Source organism: Armigeres subalbatus, unplaced genomic scaffold (genome assembly GCF_024139115.2).
Source record: "Armigeres subalbatus isolate Guangzhou_Male unplaced genomic scaffold, GZ_Asu_2 Contig292, whole genome shotgun sequence".
Taxonomy (NCBI): domain Eukaryota; kingdom Metazoa; phylum Arthropoda; class Insecta; order Diptera; family Culicidae; genus Armigeres; species Armigeres subalbatus.
In genome coordinates this window covers 20449-28572 of record NW_026943033.1, presented here as the reverse complement: position 1 = coordinate 28572, position 8124 = coordinate 20449, and the positions used below count along the sequence as shown (strand labels likewise).

Here is an 8124-nt window from a genome sequence, read left to right as displayed (position 1 = left end):
CATTTGAAGCATTAGTACTTTTGAACACCCAGTAATATTGAATTTGGATTCTTACGTGATTGCTCCTAATGACATTTCTTCCTGTATTGTTCTGTCCCATATTATTACTTATAGTTGATTAATTTACTTTTAGGATAACAACGCAGATGAAACAACATGCCCTTCAACATCAACCACATCAAACGCAGACAAACTGTGGAGTTCATTGAGTGATTCGATCTGTCTTGCCATAAACATCGTTATCGATCTTCATAGGAAGAAATTTCAACCGCAAGATGTACGATATTCTCGGTGGTATTCGCTCGGTATATTCCAATCTCGGCGATTTGATTGCGACATCAGCTCCGCATCACAAGATGGTCAACAACAGTATGCTTTCGATACATACGTTAAAAAGTATCTAATATATTCGAATTCGTTGATACAGAGTATAAATTCGTGAAGTATCTCGAGGAAGCTGATTTGTATAAGAGCCCGATGTATACATTGTCAATATCGATAAAGTAGAACTTGCAAAGAGGAAGTCTCGGAAAAAACACATCTAGTCATGACCAATCTGAAATTTCAAATCAGGAAATTTTTCGAAGTAGATAATATTCTAAGCGACACTTTGAAGAACATGAATAATCTAAAACAAAATTCGAACCTACAAAACTTTGTGAATGGTGCTCTGTATCGATCTGTCGAGGAAAATAGCAGGGAAAATAGTAATACCTGTTTTTATATAGCGATGAATTTGAGATCAATGACCCGCTTAGCGCCCACAAAAACGACATTCAATTTGTGCATTATACTATAGTTTTCCAACCTTCCAAATCAATATACTGCCAAATTATCTAATATTTTTATCGCCGGGCAATCAAGAAAGTTGATATATCTGAACACGGATTGAAAATTAATACAACATGTTGTAACTAGCTTCCAGGATATAGAATCGAATGGTATCGTAATTCATCAAAGATGCAAGAGTATCAGTGTATTTTTCGCTTATGTTAGTTCAAGGGACAATTTAGGAATTCATCAAATGTTAAAATTCTCCGGATCATTCGCTGAAATTTCTATTGCAGATTTTGTACTAGAACAAAAGATGCTCTGCGTTCAGATACAGTTGAGTACGAAGACAGTCTCCGAAACGTTAAAGATTACGAAAGAGATGTTCAGTTAAAACAATCCGAGTCGGATTGAAGGAAAATCTATATTCAACTCGTTAGACTCATTTCATACTATAGAAAACTATTATGCAGATATAATGCATGATCTATATAGTTCTGGGGTTTGTTTATTTGGCTTCACAGAAGTGCTGAACTATTGCATATATAAAAACGATTTTGTACTAGATGATATCAATGACAGAAGAAAATATTAAATAACTATAAGTTGGAGCAAGGGCTGAGTCGTATGCCGGATATAGAAGGGACATTCTTGAAAACAACTAAGAAAAATCGGTCGTACTTGTATGACAGCGAGCGAAATGGCAGTATTTTCAAACTTTTTCTGCTTCATAGTCGGACCTTTCGTCCCTTTAGATGATCCAGATGGAAATTCGCCACTATTTTGATCAAACTACTCGACATAATCAATCTTCCATCATATTCATACTAAGATATAGATTTGTTGAAGCAATTAGTTACTGAGCATCACATGTTATATTTGTCATTGTTTAAACAGCATTTGAAAAAACACCATTTCCTATTACATTATGCAAGAATAATAGAAAACAGCGGACCTCTTAGAAAATGTCTTGTTTTAGACACGAGGTAGGATAGAGATTTTAAACAATACTTCAATTGCACTTCCTCTAGGAGAAATGTTTGTTATACTATGTGTAAAAGCATCTCTCATGTTTTCTATGACGTCACAAATGAAGTATTTTCAAAATTGAATTGCAAAGGTTATTTCAATTTGAGAAAATTGCCAATAAAGACTATTATAAAACTCTAGTAAACAAAAAATGTTGAATAATCAAGTTGAAGTTTTGTTAAGCCGAGCTTCAATTATAGGCACAAAATGTATAGAACAGGAACTTTCTTACCGTTTCTATTGATTCAAATATCGAAATTTATCAAATCGTAGAAATCATTAAACATAAAGAGGAATTTACTTGATAGTATCTCGATGGAAAATTAGAGCTTCAGTGAGCATTATCAAGCCTACTGTATAGGGATAAATGTAACGAACATCATTTTGTTAAATATACTATATTCGAGACCTCGGTAGCCCTTGGAAATGTTAAGATGTTTTATGTTAAGGAGGAAGTTATTTGTTTATAACGATTTTGAATAAACGATTCACAAAAAGTTAAACTTAAGAGAAAATGTCTACTTGGGCAGCAACCTTTATTCCCTCCCAGGCCCTTTTTAACCCATTCAACAGATGTTAACCGAGTATTAAAAACAAGCAATCCATGGAAGCGTTCGAGTAACAAAGTCGAAGACAAAAATAAGGAGGCTATCCAAATAGATCTGGTTTCTAATCAAATTATTATATCCAATGACATTTTGTATACATAATACTTATAAATATAAAGTAATGAAAGAATGTATTTTCCAAAATATAAAAGAGTAACGAAGTTGATTTGAATTGCTAATTTAGACAAACCAGTAATTTGGGTTGACTTGTTTGGAGGGTTTATGATGAACAAAGCGCTCTTACATTTCGCATACGCATTAAAAGCGTCAAAGAGGGTTATAATCACAGAGAAAGATTGTCGTCTCGGTGCCTTTGTTCTGCTGTCCGAAACATGTTGGGTACAGAACAAATCGTATGGATTTTTTCATTGTCCCTATCCCAACCTGCAAAAGATGTTCCAGACAACGACAATCTTTCTGTAGTTTATATTATTTTGCTGTTTCCACTGAAAGAAACATTCCAAAAGCGTTTTATGTTTTTCAGTTTCCATCTTTCATTCATTCAGTTTTATTCTGATTACAACTCGATTTCCATACGAAACCACCAAAATATTATTTATTTTGCATTCGCTTTTGAAATGAACATTTTCTTGCATTCGGATGAAACCTATTGATACTGTTCATCTTGCATTCGATTCTGAAATGAACATCATCTTGTGATCAGATGATAATCCGACGGGTTCATCATGTGACAACAACTAACTGTATGCGAATCATCCATAATGTGGATGACATTCGTTAAGGGCCAGAAGGAACCAGTAAACAGTCAGTATGAGGAGGATGATGGTTCAGTGTATCGAGCAAAGTAAACAAATGCTTGGTAAGGCGGAGTATTGTTATCGCCTAATGATTATTATGGCGAATTAAAACGCATGAATTGAAATGTATTAGATTTGTTCTAAACAGCTTCAAAAACTCAATACACCAAAAAGTAGCAACAAGATACTCACGTGTTTGCACTCTGTGGTGACTTGGTTATCGAATTAAAAGCTTTAGCAATGAACACATCCGTGAAGTCACTTTAAGGGTTGAACAAACTGAAAGTTGCAAACAGAATAACAAGAAGATCATCTTCAGAATAAGTGTAAGAAGATCCTCTTTGCGCAACTCTATATAATAGACTCTGCACCATATCTGTTTTTCGCGTTTAATTTCCAACATACAGGGCAGTTTGCATACTGTGACTTATGTTCACGTCACGTAAAATAAGGGTGTTAAAATACTTTACCGTCTTAAACTGACATAATTTGGAGCAGAAAAATGCATCCAGTCATCTTTAAATACTTTTAGAGGTGATATTAGTAAAAGCTGAAAAGCCAGAGACTTGGTAAGCTTTTGATAGCTTGACTTCTACCGCAGAAGGATGTCTAAAAGCGAACAGGAATATACCTGATAGGACGCAAACCATTAGCCAAGTTTCAAAAGTTAGGACCCAAACCAAATGTATATTGCCTTTCGATTTTTTTGAGTGTGTTTGTTTGTTTACTTCTATACATTCGCACATTGAATCAGTTGAATCCGTTGAAACGGTTTAGCCCGTTCATTCGGTTTAGTTCTTCGCGCGTAGTGGCCATCTTTTATCCTTTTCTGCTCGAGAAAAATCTCGAGATCAGAAGAATTTTCATTGAAAAGGTTGCAATTGATTTGAAAAAAACGGTACGGCTTGGGTGTTTCGGTGAGTTGGCGGCGAATAAAACGATAATAATTTTATAAGGTTTCCTGCATCGGAATTTCCAAAACAAAATTCTATCGGAACCCTCGAAAGATTTTCGCCAGGATCACACGGAATTGTTGTTGGAATACCCGCAGGATTCTATTGAAACCAAGGATAATTAAAAACGTTTTGTTTAGCAGGACATTGAGTGGACTCGATTTTGGCAAACAGCCGACGGTTCACCTTCAGAACGCAGGCGCAGATGGGACCTACTGCAAAGTGGACTACATTTTTCTGAAAATGATCTACAAGATCCAGCACATGCAGATGACTGCGAGGATGACTACACTTTACTAGCCTGTAATATTGACCCTCTGTCAGACACTTTTCATGCAGTGTAGTATTGTTAACGAAAATTTCGTGGTTTTTGGACAGTATGTCTACGATGACCAGACAGACGATCCCGCGCAGTACAAGGAGCTGAGCTATGCATCTACCCGGTTTTACAAGCTACCGGTGTAATGATGCAAGACCAATGAAGAAATAATATTCAACAAGTCCACCAAACTCTAGACCCGCTGTGGTCAACCTTAAAACGATTCATACGTTGAACAGCAGGAACACGTCGCAGCAAATATGGGATTATGGACTAGTCTATTTATTAGATTATTTTATACCTACAAACAAGAAAAAATAAAAATAAAAGGGAATGTTCAGCTTTTAATTTTAGATGTGTAAATAAACCGAAAATTCGTAAACAAGAATGATAAGAAGAAGAAGTATCACTATTCTGGTACCTGTGTCTCCATTATATCTAGCAAAAATCTAATAGAATAGAGGTACCCATGTTCAGAGATGTCTAAGAAATATCGAAGAGATTCTATCTGTCAAACCCATACGGTCAAACGGTTTATTCGCCATAAATTTGAGGTAGAAACGGTTGTTGCATTTGAGGCGGATTTGAGATGTGACAGGTTCTAGACATCGAAGAAAAATGTCAGGAGAATCATTTTTGTCTCAGAGATATCGCGGAGACTTCTAGAAGATCTTTCCGAGCGGGTAGTAGAAGTAAGAATAAAAACGACTCACTTCATTTTTCTCAATAGAAATGGAGCAGAAAGACTTGACGGGTATACTACAAAAGTTCAATGAATAGACGCAGTGGTTCATCCGAACAAAAAAGGACTTAACATTGTTTAAAAAAATAGGAACAAATAGCCGAATTTTAAATTGTTTTAAAAAAATGTAACCCATGGAGACTTTTTATGGAATTTTCTTTTCCGCAGACAGCACTCTGAAACATGAAGAACCGCAAGTGAGCACCACTGACATAATACGCATACACTCGTTACGATACGTTGTGCAGGAGAATGTTTGCATCGAAGAGAGGTGTACGTAAACAAAGTGAGTTCACAAAATGATTTGTCTTTCTATTCGGTGATGTAAAAATCAAAAACTTCCGCTGATTTTTCCGGGAGATATTAAATAGTCTATCGGCATTAAAATAGCAGTATAATCACAATTAAAAGTGATAATGTTGATTAGTTTTCGTAGATCTGTCGTAATTTCGAAGTTTAAGATAAGTTACCTAACCGGTGAGTATTTTTTTTCGAACAAATGATGAAAATCCGAAATTTCTTTGTTATCAGACAGATAAAAATCCAATGATGAGCATCAATTCGATTGGTTTCAAAAATCTATCCCGCTTCGCTGGTGACCTTCGATGTGACCGATACTCTATTGAAATTCTCCCGCCCGCCCGAGATCCAATACGCTATGGCGCTCGTCAAGGGTGCCAGAACATCGAGGAAAAGGCGCTGGCTGGCTGCTTCCGGACACATTTCGCGAATGGCGCGAGATTACCCAAACTTTGGCAAGGGTTCGCCGTAATCGATTGGTGATGGTGGCGAACGCTGGTCATGGACATATTTCGGGATTCCATCGACACTTGAGCGAAGCTATGCTCAGTCGTATTGCCAACCAGCTCAAGAGGACTACGAGACTCGAGATCTGCTGGACAAAGATCGAATTCCGATCAGTTAATCGATCTGTACGGGCCCAGGGTAAACAGGTGGAGAATTATTTCAAACTTTGATCCCAGGTTGAGCTACATAGAGATGCAAATACCAACCGATTTTATCGTAAGAGTTATGATGGGGATTCAGAAGCCCTGCGCGAAATATTCGATTTTGCGTTGAATCTTTGCAATCAACAGGTGCTTCCGAGTGAAGCATTGGCAATACTCCTCAACTAGATACATTGGCGCCAACGAGCTTGAGTATATTGTAACGTGGAAGCGAATCCGCAGGGAATTCTCTCGATTCAGAAATAAATCCAAAACATGTGTTTGCAAACTTTCGGGAATTTATTCACGTTTTAGAGACCGATGAATTGAAGTGGTAGATTGTTATTGTGGTTAGGTTTTTCTGTTTCTCATAAAGTGTACATAATAGAATATATATTGAGATTAAATGTTATAAGTGATCATGAGATCTAATACCTGCCGTTAAGTGGTTGTAACGAAAGAAAGCCTTCAGTAATTAAGATCTAGCCTAAATTAGCTTAAATAGGGTGTTCGATCACTTTTCAGTTCTAGAATGAACTACAACAATAATTTGAAATAATTTATATAGTTTCAAAACACAACCATCAACAAAAACATTTATCAGTTTAAAATTCGTATCAATATATTATCTAATGTTCATGTCAGCACTATTTTCGAGTTGCAAACAGCTCTCAGAACGAGCATTACGGCAGATGCCACAGCCAAGGCGAACTCCTCCCCGTCGGCGGGTGAATTACGCAGGGGCACCTTCCCGATCAGTTGTTTTGCCTTTGGCCCGGCGCATTTTGGTAACTTGTTCTTCGGTAGTTGGTGAGCCGTTGGAAGTCGTCGTGACACGTGTCGCAAAAGTGCGTCGTTCCAAAGCAGAAGAATACCGCCACCGAGCAGCAGTATCGGCATTTGTACTCGAGGAAATCGGTTCCATGCTTTGGGCACATCTACGGAAAAGCAAAATCAAGATACGAGTTTGTAGGAATACAATGTGTTTTGATTACCTTAGTTACTATATCACTACAACCCCTGCAAACAAGTTCCTGGGGTTGAGTTTTTCCTAGTTCCGCATCGCAGCGTGCTTCGCCTCCATAATATGCCTGAAATGTTAGAAGAGAATAGACACATTAAAAATCATGATAGATACATTATTAAATTAGCTAAACAATTGAGAATGTCTTTACGTAACCTAGAGAACAAAAAAAAGATCTCTAGTGGAGCTGAAGATTAAATATAGTTCACTATATGAGGCTATTCATTGATTCAATGGCACCGGCTTTGGGTCCTACATCTTGGTTAGACAGCCGCATTGTCCTACCCTATCATTCTACAAAAAACTCAAGTTTATCATTTGTAAGTTGACTGAGGTTAAACTTATAATTGTTGTGGTATCTGGGATTTCATTTTTTGTCTCGAATCATCAATCAGTCCATATTTTGTAAACGAAGCAAAAAACAAGTGAAGCAGGTGGAGCTTCTGAAAAAGGTGGATCCTTGCGACGAAGTGGCCTTAATCGGTAACTCAGGTCGTTGGTAGGCGCGTGAGGAGCGTGGTAAGGTAGACGAAGCGCAAGTCGAGATCAAAATGGATGGCGCACACAAGCTCACCACTTGAGGAAAAGAAGTTGGCAGTGAGCCAGGAATAAGAACGTTATGAGGAACTGTATTCTGCAGATCGCAGAAGGTTGAGATAATTATCGTCTTGAAGCGGATGTTGCGCAGAAGAATGTGCAAAAAGTTGAAGAAGAAGTGCTGGATAAGAGGTACGATAAAGCCCTATATCCAAGATCCAGTGCCTGGATGAATAACGAAGCCGGGGACCTGGTGGCTGCCCGGAGAGATGTGTGACGGCGAAACCCAGAAGGGTCGAACGAAAACGGATTGCCACATTCCAAGTATCCTTGGCTAATGTCAAGAAGGTGCTAGATAAGGCCAAGTTGAAGGTGGAGGTCAGTATGCCCAACAACAAACCCAGGCCTACTTTAAGTGCTTCGAGAACTTAAATGA

General features: G+C 37.7%; 1 pseudogene; it reads left to right on the top strand.

The window, feature by feature from the left end:
* Positions 1-5347: 5347 nt before the first annotated feature.
* LOC134203909 (rhythmically expressed gene 2 protein-like) lies at positions 5348-6465 on the top strand (annotated as a pseudogene).
* The last annotated feature ends 1659 nt before the right edge of the window (positions 6466-8124 follow it).